Source organism: Petromyzon marinus, chromosome 11, assembly GCF_048934315.1.
Source record: "Petromyzon marinus isolate PM22_M1 ecotype Great Lakes invasive population chromosome 11, UKy_Petmar_22M1.pri1.0, whole genome shotgun sequence".
Lineage (NCBI taxonomy): Eukaryota > Metazoa > Chordata > Hyperoartia > Petromyzontiformes > Petromyzontidae > Petromyzon > Petromyzon marinus.
In genome coordinates this window covers 24,271,938-24,285,537 of record NC_133677.1, presented here as the reverse complement: position 1 = coordinate 24,285,537, position 13,600 = coordinate 24,271,938, and positions in this window count along the sequence as shown.

Here is a 13,600-nt window from a genome sequence, read left to right as displayed (position 1 = left end):
CGCATTGGGGCTCCGCAAGCCTCTCCTTAGCGTACCTAGCAAGGCGATGTTGAATAATCCTTACCAGGACCTTTCCCGGCACACTGAGGAGTGAGATGCCCTGTAGTTGTTACAGTCTGTGCGGTCCCCCTTCTTAAAGAGGGGGACCACCAGGGCATCCTTCCAATCCTGCAGAACCCGTCCAGTGGCCCAGACTGTTGTTATGATGTCATGTAGGGCAGTCTACGCACAAACGCCACCCTCCCTCAGCATTTCGCTTTGGAGATCATCTCTGCTCGGTGCCTTTCCTGTTCTCGGACTCTGGATCGCCCTCTCAGTACTTCCTCAACGGATGGCACCTCAGCCAGCCACTCACAGAGGGTGACTTCCTCCTCCAATATTTGAGGCACCGCATCCTCAGCAGGGTCATCCGCACTTCGTCCCATGATGTTTTCCAGGCTGAGCGATTCCCCCTCCCCCAGGACCTCACAGAAATGCTCAGCAAATCTGCAAACCTTTCGCTGGGGGTCGGAGATTGGATCACCCTTCGTTCCCCTAATGATGGTGTAGTGGGTATAAATTGACGAATAAACTTCTGATGAGGCAAAACGATATTTATTGTCTTGGCCCCTTTTTGGGCCATGGACATTAGCCCTGGCGTGATAGCGCTTCCGCCCCCTATTGACGATAAGGGGAAGCTACCAGCCCACAGAGTGGTGAGTGACGATTACCCCTACAATGGTAATAGGTGTGGCGCTGTAGGTTACTTTTTTAATGGAGTTAAATAGGGATTTGTGATCGCGGGCCACTGAGGCAGACTCCATCTCCTCAGCAACCCGCGACCACCACCCATCCTTGCAGCGCCTCACGGCTCTCCGAACCTCCGAGCGAAGGCTGCGGTAAGCCTCCTCATTCTCTGACGTGGGATGCTGTAGACGATTAGAGTGAGCCTGTCGCTTTTTCTCAACCATCCTGAACACCTCCTCTGTCAGCCAGGGTCTCTGGGGAGGTCTGGACCGCGTACACAAAGCAGCCATTGCAGCTGCATGAGTCACAGGCCTAAACCTCGCCCATTTACCCTCGACATCAGGAGGAGTGGGGGACGATGCTGTCTCACTCACACTCACTCACAGCGCGAGGCCGACTCATTACATCTCGCGGAGGATCGCGCTGCTGAACAAAAAAAGTTCCGCGGTTTCAGTTTGCCAGCGCGAGTTCGCGTTTTAAGGCGATGGGGGCCGTCCATAAATGACGTCACGCACCTGGGGAGGGGGGGTCAGACATTTGTGACAGGGGGGGTGGGTTTGAGAAATGTGACGTCACGTCAAAATGCGCAACTTTAAATAAATATAGACAACACGTTCTACTTAGGTAAATAGACTTTTTAATGTTTTCTCCGACAACAACTGAGTGCAGCACCACATTAAATACGCGCTACAATGACAATAGTTTACAGCGATTTGAAGCATGTTTAATTTTCAAAATGTAAATATGGTTTGGGGGGGGGGCAGAGCTTTGTGACGTCATATTTGAGGGGGGGTCTGACTTTTTGTGACGCCGTGTGACGAGGGGGGGGGGGGGGTCAAAAATCGTCCAAAATCGCGTGACGTCATTTATGGACGACCTCATATAAAATAATTAATATTTCATGGCAGTTGGTTCTGAAGTCCGACTGTTTGTAATTTGGCCGTTCATAAGTCGAGGACTGCCTGTAAATAAAGATTCCAATTGTGGATGTGGGACTTGCTGGTAACAGCTTCTCTTCACAAGGCAGCAGACATCGTGCTGCTCGCAGCAGACATCGCGGCTGTCGCGATTTTCACCTGAAGACGATGGCTTGTGTTGCTATCGAAACGTCGTGATTTATTTTGTTTTATTTCAAGCAAAGTGACTTTACCGAAAGAACCAAAGAGTATGGATTCCTGCAGTCACAAAAGCTTCAAATCAAGATCGGTTTGAATTATTTATCGAGTGTGGGTAGAATCTGTGCAGAGTTGTGATGTTTCCCCATGTGCAAGGTGGGGGTCTCTCTGGGTTCTACTCACACAGAGCCAAACGCTCATTAATGTAATTGCCAAATATCTCAATGCAATGGGAAACTTCTGAAAAAAATCAGTCTTTAGACTCAATGAGGCTTTCCTGGGTAAATAGTTAATATTGTAATAATTAGCATAAGCAATAATGAAGTCCACTTATGAGTGCCACGAATAGTACTATACTGGACTTTTAATTAAGAATTTTTTACGTAGTTTTTTTGAAAAAAGTGTCCATTCTCAACACTTTTTGACGGGCCCTCATGCAGAAATTATATTGCAATCTTACGTGGGGATTGGGAGCCAAGTGTGTCATGAATAGGGACTGAACGTATGGTGCTATAATTAGCTTGCTGTTGTGTATATACAGAAAGGATCTCTGGTGGGTAACATTGGGAAAATAGAGATAATTAGTAATTGTTGTTCATATACAAAATCTTATTTTGGTGGTGATTTGAAGCTTTCGTGACTGCAGAAATCCATACCCTTTTGTTCTTTCGGTAAAGTCACGTAGGTAGAAAAATAAAATAAAAAATAATATATTACGTTTCGATCGCAACACAAGCGGTCGTCCTCAGGCGGAAAAAATAATCCGCTGCATCTCCGACCAGCGCCACCTAGCCAGTGAACTGGAGCACATATGTTGTGGGTAAATCATCGGCGGAGAACTTCTTGTGAGGCAACACGATATTTATTAACACTCTATTTTACAGGGTCCCTAACACAAAGGGGTAGCGGCCCCTTCACCCAATACCTGGGGAGGTATGGCCTCCGGACTACACGGGCCCTAACACTGGGAACCCGTTAATTCCCCGTCCTCCGGCTGGGGGCCCTAGGGGAGGCTATGCTGACCCGACCGTGCCAGGGTCTTCGAGTCCTGACCACTGGCCTCACTGAGCTCCGACCCTTGGAAGGACGACGGAGCTTGGGGTCCAGGGTCCTAACTTCAGCCCAGGTCTACAGTCTTCGGCTTGGAGATGCCTGAGCCGGACCCTTGAGAGGTCCGGCTTATATACTGGTTCGTGGCTTGCTCCGCCCTAGCCACGCCTCCCTTCCAAAACTTTCTGGAAGGTGACATCATCCCCTAGTCCCCCCTCCCGAGGTCCGGGGAATGTGTCTCAGGATCCACTTCCCAGGGATTGTCGTTGGCCCCTTGGGCCATAGTCATTAACAGTGGCGTGATAGCGCTTCCACCCCCTGTTGAAGAGACGGGGGAGCTACTCGCTAACAGGATGGGCAGTGCCGATTAATGCCTCTACACATACACCAAGCCCTCAAGATGAATGGATACTCAGACCGCACAATCCGCAAAGCTGTATCTCCAGCTATGGGGAGACAACCATCTGAGGGCCCAATCAAAACCATCACCTTGCCATACATAGCAGGTGTTACCAAAAATATTTCCAAAATCTTAAACAAACACAAGATCCAGGTCCGATTCAATACAGAACACAAAATCCATGATTTTATCCCACCTGTGAAGGATGTCATTCCTGACATGCAATACCCAGGCGTCTACAAACTAAGCTGTGTCTGCGGCAGCAGTTATATTGGGGAAACGAAACGACATGTCTCGGACCGTGTTCGCGAACACAAGGCAGATTTGAAACATGGCAGAACCAATACCTCTGCCGTGGATGATCATTGTTATAACGCAGTGGGCGCGCACGATATTATTTTTTCCGAGACCAAGGTACTCTGCAAACCTTCGGGCTACCATAAAAGATTTGTCCATGAAGCCATCCAGAAAAATAAACACGGAGACAATTTCAACCGAGAAGATGGGTATAAGCTGAGCAATCATTGGAAGGACGATATTAACCAAGCAAAGTCGTAACTTGCTGTGGCGCTCCCATTCGTTCCTGTCGTTTGGCTGTTATCTCCGACTCTCTGAGATGCATTGCCCTGTTAGGTGCCTCTGCATTAATAGGCTGGGGTCTCACTAACATGGCCACCTCTCAATTAAAAGCTTTCGTGACTGCAAGGATTCATCTTCAAGATGAAATAAATCATCAGGGAGTTTTCCGTGAGCATCGTGCGCGCTCCAAATCCAGAGTTGAGCCGTGGTCTCGGCACCCAGCCAGCCGCCTTCTCTTCTTGGCGCAGTCCGAGTCCAGCGCGCTATCGAAGGGCACGTGGTGAACGCTCAGGACGTGTCTCTTGAGCTTCGACTTCTGCGTCGCTCCGTACGATCAGTCGCTGCACGGGAAGGGCTTTTCCTCTGGAACACAAGACATCCACCGTTGAGCACACGCACGCGCTAATACATAATTTATTTATCACCATGCAGTGGATGCCATAGCATCACTATGCATATGGGACGTTTTATCAATCACGGTTGCTGACCACAGGCACAAAGGCCCAAAGGCCTAAAATGCCAAATGGCCAGCAACAAATACCTCCAATTAGCACGGTTGGCTACGTATGGTATAAAAAAAGTTCAACATATTCTTGGTTCTTTTGGTAAAGTCACGTAGAATGAGAATAAAATAATAAATTGATAAAATAAAATAACACAATAATATTCTCACGACGTTTCGGCCACAACACAAGCGGCCTTCATCAGGTGAAGGGACGAGACTGTCTGGAGGACAGCACTGGAGTGAAAAAAGCCACGCTCAGATCACGACCTTCAAGCTGTGTGAGAAAAAACAAAGCGCCTTGACAAAGGAATTAGCATATAATTTAGCATTGAAATGGCTGAGTGATTACCTTGTGACTGGTCACAGAAATGGCTATGTTAAAGTTAAAGCATACACATCCGCAAAGGCACCCCTTGACAAAGGAATTAGCATAGAATTTAGCATTGAAATAGCTAAGTTAAAGTATACACATCCGCAGAGGCACCCCTTGACAAAGGAATTAGCATAGAATTTAGCATTGAAATAGCTGAGTGATTAGCTTGTGACTGGTCACAGAAATGGCTACACCACACACCGGTGTGCTGTACTAGTGATGAATTGGCATGTTCTGTTTACGTGACAACCCTTACTAGTTGGCTGTCGGGTGGTGGCGGGTTTAACGACACATTTAAATTGTAATAGGTTTTTACCCTTTTATCTGGCACCATAACTAACACCTTTATGCAAACATGATCCCTTGTATAAAGGTGTCAGTTTTGGTGCCAGATAAAAGGGTAAAAACCTATTACTATATCTTGCTACTGGCAAAGGAGGTCTCATAATGTAAATTCTTACCCCGAGCTCTCAATACTCTGATAGTGCGCTGTTTTTGCGTTGTATGCCTTTTGGCGTCATCTGGTCCAACACCAGTGGAGACTAGGCTCTAAGAAAAGCCATCTCGGGTGTGGACCAATCAGCTTCAAGGACAGTGTATATCATTATCAGAATTGTCTCTTTTTGTTTGCATTTTGACTGCTTGTGTTGTGGTTATTGCAAACATGATCCCTTGTATAAAGGTGTCAGTTTTGGTGCCAGATAAAAGGGTAAAAACCTATTACTATATCTTGCTACTGGCAAAGGAGGTCTCATAATGTAAATTCTTACCCCGAGCTCTCAATACTCTGATAGTGCGCTGTTTTTGAGTTGTATGCCTTTTGGCGTCATCTGGTCCAACACCAGTGGAGACTAGGCTCTAAGAAAAGCCGTCTCGGGTGTGGACCAATCAACTTCAAGGACAGTGTATATCACTATCAGAGTTGTCTCTTTTTGTTTGCATTTTGACTGCTTGTGTTGTGGTTATTGCAAACATGATCCCTTGTATAAAGGTGTCAGTTTTGGTGCCAGATAAAGGGGTAAAAACCTATTACTATATCTTGCTACTGGCAAAGGTCTCATAATGACACATATATTTACGCGATCCAACCCGTAAAACCTGTATTATGGATATTTGTCGCGAAAGCCTACGTGTTAAACTGCCATGTATTTTTACGTCTATTGCTGTATTTTCTTACGTGCAATATATTTAATAAACCATCCTAATTGATTAATATTTTTGTTCATAGTTATATCATTGTTGCGCGTGCGGTGTGGTCAGTGGATATTGTTCAGTGGATCAAACCGAGACAAATATTTTTGCAGCAGCTGTGGCTGCACATTGCAACAGCGCATTCTGAATGGTGTAGAACGCATCGCCCATAATCTGTATCTGTGTGCAAACACCAGGTATGGTTGGTAAGAAACACGTTTGGTTTTAAATGAACAGAACTCGAGCTTCAGCCATATTGTTCATTATAGACCCCACTATGTAAGCATTAATCACGCAAACCTTGCGCCTGATTCATTTTTAGTCGCTGGGCTCATGAGCAACAGGGCATTTGTGGCAAGGTGTTAATGTACCACAGATTAGCACGGTTGGCTACGTACACTGCGAAAGAAGTTCAACACATATTCTTTGGGTCTTTCCGTAAAGTCACGTAGATAGAACAATAAAATAATAAAAATAAAGTGAATAAAAAAGTAAAAAATATCACGACGTTTCGATCGCAACACAATCAATCGTCATCAGGAGAAAAATGATGAAGATTGCTTGTGTTGCGATTGAAACGTCGTGATATTTTTTATTATTATTTTTTATTCACTTTATTTTTATAATTGTATTGTTCTATCTACGTGACTTTATCGAAAGACCCAAAGAATATTAATTCCTGCAGTCACGAAAGCTTTAAGTCAAGATTCAAGCACAACACACATTAATGCATTTTGGAAAGCGAGTATCCTTGCACGTACAATGCACTGGACCGCATGTTCGTGTTAAGTGAGTCAGGGGCTTTGTCACTGCCTACCCCATGATATAAATAATCTCAGGGAATTCAATTGCAAGTGTGCAATCTCCCTTCCGGTGGGCATCGAGGATGAGTTATACCCTGGCTTGCCAGGAGGCAGTGGAACACAACTGTGGAATCCTTTCCATCTGCACGGGATAGAACGTTGCCCCCTTGCTCACATTCGTTCGTTTTCTGCGAGTGTACTGGTTTCCCCCCACATGTAAACACTCAGTAAGTGGCTGCAAATATCGGAATGTAAAGAGAACCGCAGATCTTGGGCGATTGTTGGGAGTGCCGGCTCACCGCCTGGCTGCAGTCTCCCCGCTCGTCTGTGGGAGACATATAGAGGTACTGAATAAGATTTATATTCTCTACATAACATGATTCCTATCTACACAAAGAACTCACCGCGTGGAGTACAGCAAGTGATATTCCACGAAATAAAAAATAAACGTACATGACCACAACAGAAGCCAATGGGTACAGCTGTGCATACACGTACACAACATATACACGATTCCTACTGGTGGTTGGAACGATTCACCACTGCCGGAGAGTCAGGAATTGTCATGATTCAGGATCATGAATGCAAATTGTCCCCGTGCTCAAACCTGAGTACGATTTAAAAGGTCATAGAACGCCTTTGTCGGAAGCAATTACTTCCCCATGTCACTGCGATGGGCAGATTCATGCCGTTGCAGTCGGCTTACACATTGTCAGTAGACCCCCATACGCAAGCGTACGCATTTGGGCTAACCCCTCCTCCCCCCTCCATGCATACATACTAAATGGATGCCCCCTAACAGCTACACCACCACTCCCCACACGAGACGAGCACGTGACTCTCGGTGTAAATGGAGCTGGAGCGCGAATAAACGTGCCGATGCCCCAAGTACAGCTGCCACCATTTCTACGACAGAGCAAACCCAGGCACATTTCTCAGCGAGCCCAGGTCTATTGTTAAAACTGTGCAGTTCACGGTGATAAAATTCAACCATAGCCATACCCGGGGTACCAGATCTCGACACAAATCAATTCCTGCTGCCACCCGAACACTGTCCGGGGGTCAAACACAGACAGGTGGCAGCCCCAGTCGCGAGGCCACATCTGCACCGACTCACGGTAAACGTGTGCAGGGCCTGCAGGAAGAGCCCCGGGATCTCGGAGCACAGCCACTGGTTCCACGCGCTGTCTCGGTCCACGTCCTCGCGTGACGACGACACTTCATAATCACCTGACCGGAAGGAGGGGGGTGGGAGGGAGAGTAAGAAAGTACGAAGGGGAACCTTCTAACTCTTTCACAACGACGTGTTCTACGCATGCGTCACCCTGCAGCCAACCTCTCTGCTCTCGTGTGTGAACGTGGGTCAGTTTGGTTTAATCGTTCAGAATGAATGGGGCAATTTATTATTTTCCATGAGATAATACCAAACACATAATTCATGTGTGTGTGTGTGGCCTGCAAGCAAAACCTACATGCTCTCGAGTCATATATCGGGAGCAATCACAGGTGGGAAAGCATTGCCGAATTCCTAGAAAGGCTCAGCTCTCTCCAACTTATGTTGAAAGCGTTTATGCATTAGTTCTGCCCGTACCTCTTTGTGCCTGTGTAGTGGGCAGGCAAGTGTGGTGGAGCAGCAGGTCCAGCACACGGGGTGTCCAGCAGAGGAGAGGAACTCCCCGTGGCCGTGGCCGGGGAAGCAGAGGTCGGCGGCGCTGGGAGCGGCGTCAGTTGCGCGGCGTCTGTGGGAGAAGGCACAGGCCTCTGCTGAAGATTATCATCCGCAGACACATCACACGGCTTGCCGGACACGTCACACACTCGGCCCTGTGATTGTGGAGGTGAGACAGGTTCGCGCGTGGCAACGAATGGCTTGTCGCTGGACAAACATCGACGGCAACATCGGGAGAACGCGGCACGAACTCGTGCAGAGTTTCTGGCACCGTATGAATTTACACTCCTTGTAGGTATGTACGTTGAACCTCTTTCGCGCCGTACGTCAGCCAGCCGTGCTAATCGGAGGCGCAGATGGATGCAATTGAAGGACGTGGAGCAGAGGTTTCAAAATGAAAAAAAAATTGATACAGAAATTACACAAGTCCAGGGGACTTCACCAAGGCCGTGTTATCCCAGACTCTGACAGAGCACAAAGGAAGATTGGCAATGACAAAAAATGGCTTCATAACTATCATTGTCAGATGGCACACTTGCATCTTCAGTCTTCAGTCGGAGTCAGTAATTTAAGAATGAACGCATGATGCGTGACACCAACTAAAGTGGCATCGATGCTGACTAATCACTTCCTCTCCAAGATGTGGAACTCAAGAGACGAGGATAGCCTCTTCCAAACAGGACTACCCTTGACAATTGAGTTGTCGCCTGGGTAAAAATAAAATGAACTAGGAGATTTCAACTTGTAAATCCAAACCATCGCACCAACAGTAATGGACGGAATCCTATATAAGGCGCACACTGCAGTAGCTTCAGGTGGACTCTGGTACCTGCTTTAACGTCTGTGTGAGAAGCATCTTCTCCCACTGAAATTCAAAGTTGACAGTTAGACAGGACATGTTTTAAAACATTCGCAGTAAAATTCAAGTATGTATACCATTAAAGTAAACTATTTTTTACTTACCAGGTAAGGCCCATTGAAAGCTATATAGCTCTTTTTCAGAAGCGACCTGGCCACAAATTATAGCTTAACGAAGTGGCTTATCACGTGGAATTTTATAGTAGCCAAATACTCTAAACGCATTACTTACAAATAGCTCACAAAGCGGTTATCCTCCCACTACCCTTGGGTTACCTCCTGTCCCGGTCCAGCCGAGACAGCCTGTGAATTGGCATCTGTGTTTGGGTGGCATGAATTAATTTGTACCGAGATCTGGTACCGGTACTGTGCTGAACTGTGCTACTGCATGGTTGTTGACAGACCTAGACAGACTGAAACATAGGTCTGGGTTTGATCTCCATAGTGGAAAAGGTGGTAACCCGAAAACTAACCCAAACCCTTCCACATTCAACGAAAAACACTTTCAAACCGAGTTCGCTCGGAAATGACCCCACTAAACCGCACGTATGTAAACGTTTGACTTCAGTGGTTCCTCCGCTGCGTGTGAACGATGAAGTGCACGGCCTCTCGTGATGATGACCTCACACCCGCATGGCTGCACGAAAGGCGGTGCTGACTAGCATGAGGCAGGTGGAAGAGGCAAAACGAGGAGGCAAGATTAGAGTGCTGTAGTCGGTGGGGTATAGTGGGGCCTATTTCCAAATGATTGATTTATGTGGAAATGAAATTGGTCAAGAGTCTGTTACTTTGTAAATATTAGCATTTATCTACTTTAATACCAAGTCTGCAGGGGTGGGAAAGATGAGGTCTGTTCATTCTGGTGGGCAAAGGGAATTTAGACACTCCAAGTTAAGTCTGGTGGCATACGGATGAAATGCACCTTACAAATGTCAATAATAATGATTATTAATCCATCTTCTTCTTCACTCCCACGGTGTTTCCAACCAAGGTTAGGCCATGTAATGATCTGACGTGCTGTACACTTGTACAGTGTTACTGAATTATTGTATCATTATGAATTCAGTGCCCCTTCTGCGACCTTTCCCTAGATACCCCTCTGGTGTATAACCTGGCCTGCTGACGTTAGGGCTGTAAGCCGCAGATCCCTTTCCCTGCCAGCAGCCAGCGCTATACTGTTACATTACGATTCTATGCCACGACACAGGGACTCCTCTACTTACGAACATTCGACTTACGAAATTTCAGAGATATGATCAAACCTGTCCGTATGTCCAGTTTCCTGTTTGGACCGAGAGTCGCAAGTTCATGGTGGCATCTACATCTGCAGAACGTGAAGAACCAGAGGCAACTTTTAAAGCCATTCCCCGTGTTTAGCTAACGACCACACAATACAGATTAGACGTGTCACAATAGGTCACGTTTAATAGTCTAAACTTGTCTGGAGTAAGTCGCATACGGAAGACATTTCTGCACATTTGCAGAATTACATGTCTATGACAAAGGATCCATGTGTATTGCATTACACAGGGGTGCTTGATCATGTGTGGATGCAGATTCCCGCAGCAATACAGGGAATAGGTTGTTCGCAGCGCCACCGATTAATCAGAATCAGAATCTTTTTTTATATCCTGGAGGAATCCGATGAGCTATGAAGATTTTTTTCACATATGTCCAGTAGGGGAGGGTCAGCGAGCTATTTCCAAAACCGATGAGAGGCAAGATGGAGAAAATGTAAGCAAATTGCTAAAAATACAAAGTACATACATTCCTGCCAATTTGTCAACCAATGCAAGCTTGGGCAAGGTAGCAACACAACAACCACAGCTCCAGACCACGACAAGACTCCACAAAGTCCCTCAATTGCATTGCATTAAAATTGAACGTTTAATGAGCGACATTTGAAATAGCGTTACCAAATGACAATATTCCCTTCGAATACTTGACTAATGAATGAGGCTAAGACGCTTGCAGTAATGTTCAAATATGCATCACAAGCCATTCAGAAGTGGTAGGCCTCACGTCATCACAGGGCACCACAGTGGCAATATGTTAACTACCTCGCCTGGTACGCAGGAGGCCGTGGATTCAATCCGGACCCTGTCGCCTGCTGTATATTTTGAGGTTGCATGTCTCTCTCACTACATTTAGAATAAACATCACGCGTTTAGAGTATTTGGACTCTATAAATTTCCACGGGATAAGCCACTTCGTTGAAGATAACATTTGTGATAGCCAGGTTGCTTCTGAAAAATAGCTCCATAGCTCAGTGGGGCCTCAAACTGGTAAAATAAAAAATATAGTTTGTATTCTTGGTTCTTTCGGTAAAGTCGCATAGAAGGGAAACAATAAAATAATAAAAAATATAAAACAATACAATTCTCACGACGTTTCGACTGCAACACAAGCAATCATCAGGTGATGATGATCATCATCAGGTGATGATGATTGCTTGTGTTGTAGTCGAAACATCGTGAGAATTTTATTGTTTTATATTTTTATTATTTTATTGTTTCCCTTCTACGTGACTTTACCGAAAGAACCAAGAATATGAATCCCTGCATTCACGAAAGCTTTAAATCAAATTATAGTTTAGTTTAAAAGTTATAGTTTGAGAACGGCGGTCCGATGGGAGGGAGTGAAGGGGTATTGTGAGGAGGCGTCATCGGGAGTGGAAGCTGCTGGTGGGAGCATGGGAGGTATGGGGAGTGTGAGGTGCATCGGCATTGTGGAGAGGGAAGGGGTGAGAGTGTTGTAAGCGATGGGGCTGGGGGAGGAGTGGTGGATATGACGATGTGGAAGCTGTGTCGGTGATGAGGTGTGTGCTTGAAGTGAGGATTACATGGGGAGCGGTGCCGAAGTGGTTAGCGCACCGTGCGACGGGATCCGGCGACCCGAGTTCTATTCCCACTCACGGCCAACATCGGTGACGAGTATCTGAACCAATCTCGGTCCCATCCCAGGTCTATTCTGCCTTAAAATTAGTATCCAGGGTCAGTGAATGAGAGGAGACAAAGGCGGCCAGGCGTGGTGCTGGCTACCCATCCCATCTCAGCGTGTCACCCCATGGCACCTGGGTAATGGAGGTGGTGATGAAGATGGTGACGACGGTGATGATGATGTTGATGACGATGGTGATGACGAGTCACTCACTCAGACTCACAGAGCCACACTCAGAGACTCACATTCACTCACTTAGACTCACAGAGCCACACTCAGAGACTCACAGTCACTCACTCAGACTCACAGAGCAACACTCAGAGACTCATAAAGTCACTCACTCAGAGACTCAGGGCCACACTCAGAGACTCACAGAGTCACTCACGCAGACTCACAGAGCCACACTCAAGAGACTGACAGAGTCACTCCGAGAATCACAGTCACTCACACAGACTCACACTCGCTCAAGGAGACCCACAGACTCACTCACAGACTCACTCACACAGACTCACAGAGTAACTCACACACAGACTCACACTCACATACTAGTTCTGACACACACACAGACTCGCAGAGTAACACGCACTCAGAGACTCACAGAGTCACGCTCAGTCAATCACTCAGAGACTCACAGTCACTCAATCAGAGACTCACAAAGTCACTCACTCAGAGACTCAGAGCCACAGACTCACAGAGCCACATTCAGAGACGCACGGAGTCACTCACTCAGAGACTCACAGAGTCACTCACTCAGAGACTCACAGAGTAACTCACTCACTCAGACACTCGGAGACTCACTCAGACTCACACAGACTCAGAGTAACTCACACACTCACAGACTTACACAGTAACTCACAGTCACTCCCACTCAACTCAGTCTCACCGGGTAACACACTACATTGGAGAAACCAAACGACATATCTCGGACCGCATCCGTGAACATAAAGCAGACTTGAAACACGGTAGGACGAACTCCTCTGCCGTGGCAGATCACTGTTATAATCCAGTGGGCTCACATGACATTGACTTCTCCAAGACGAAGGTTCTTTGCAAACCAACCGGCTACCATGAGAGATTCGTTCATGAGGCCATTCACATATACAAGCACAGAGACAATTTCAACCGAGAAGATGGATTCTGGCTTAGTAACCATTGGAAAGATGTTTTAAACCATTTCCGTTCTTAATTAATCGTATTTTACGATGACCTTCAGACCGCAGCTCTTTCACCAGCATTGACTCTTAATACCTCTCACATCATGGTTAATGGTATGGTTTACAACATGGAGTATAATAGCGCCTCGCAGCTGTCTCTCTCCCCCTCCTCTGTTCCGACCATGGATGAACTCGTCCGTCTGAATGGGGCCCGTAGCTATCCGTGTTGCTAAAGTT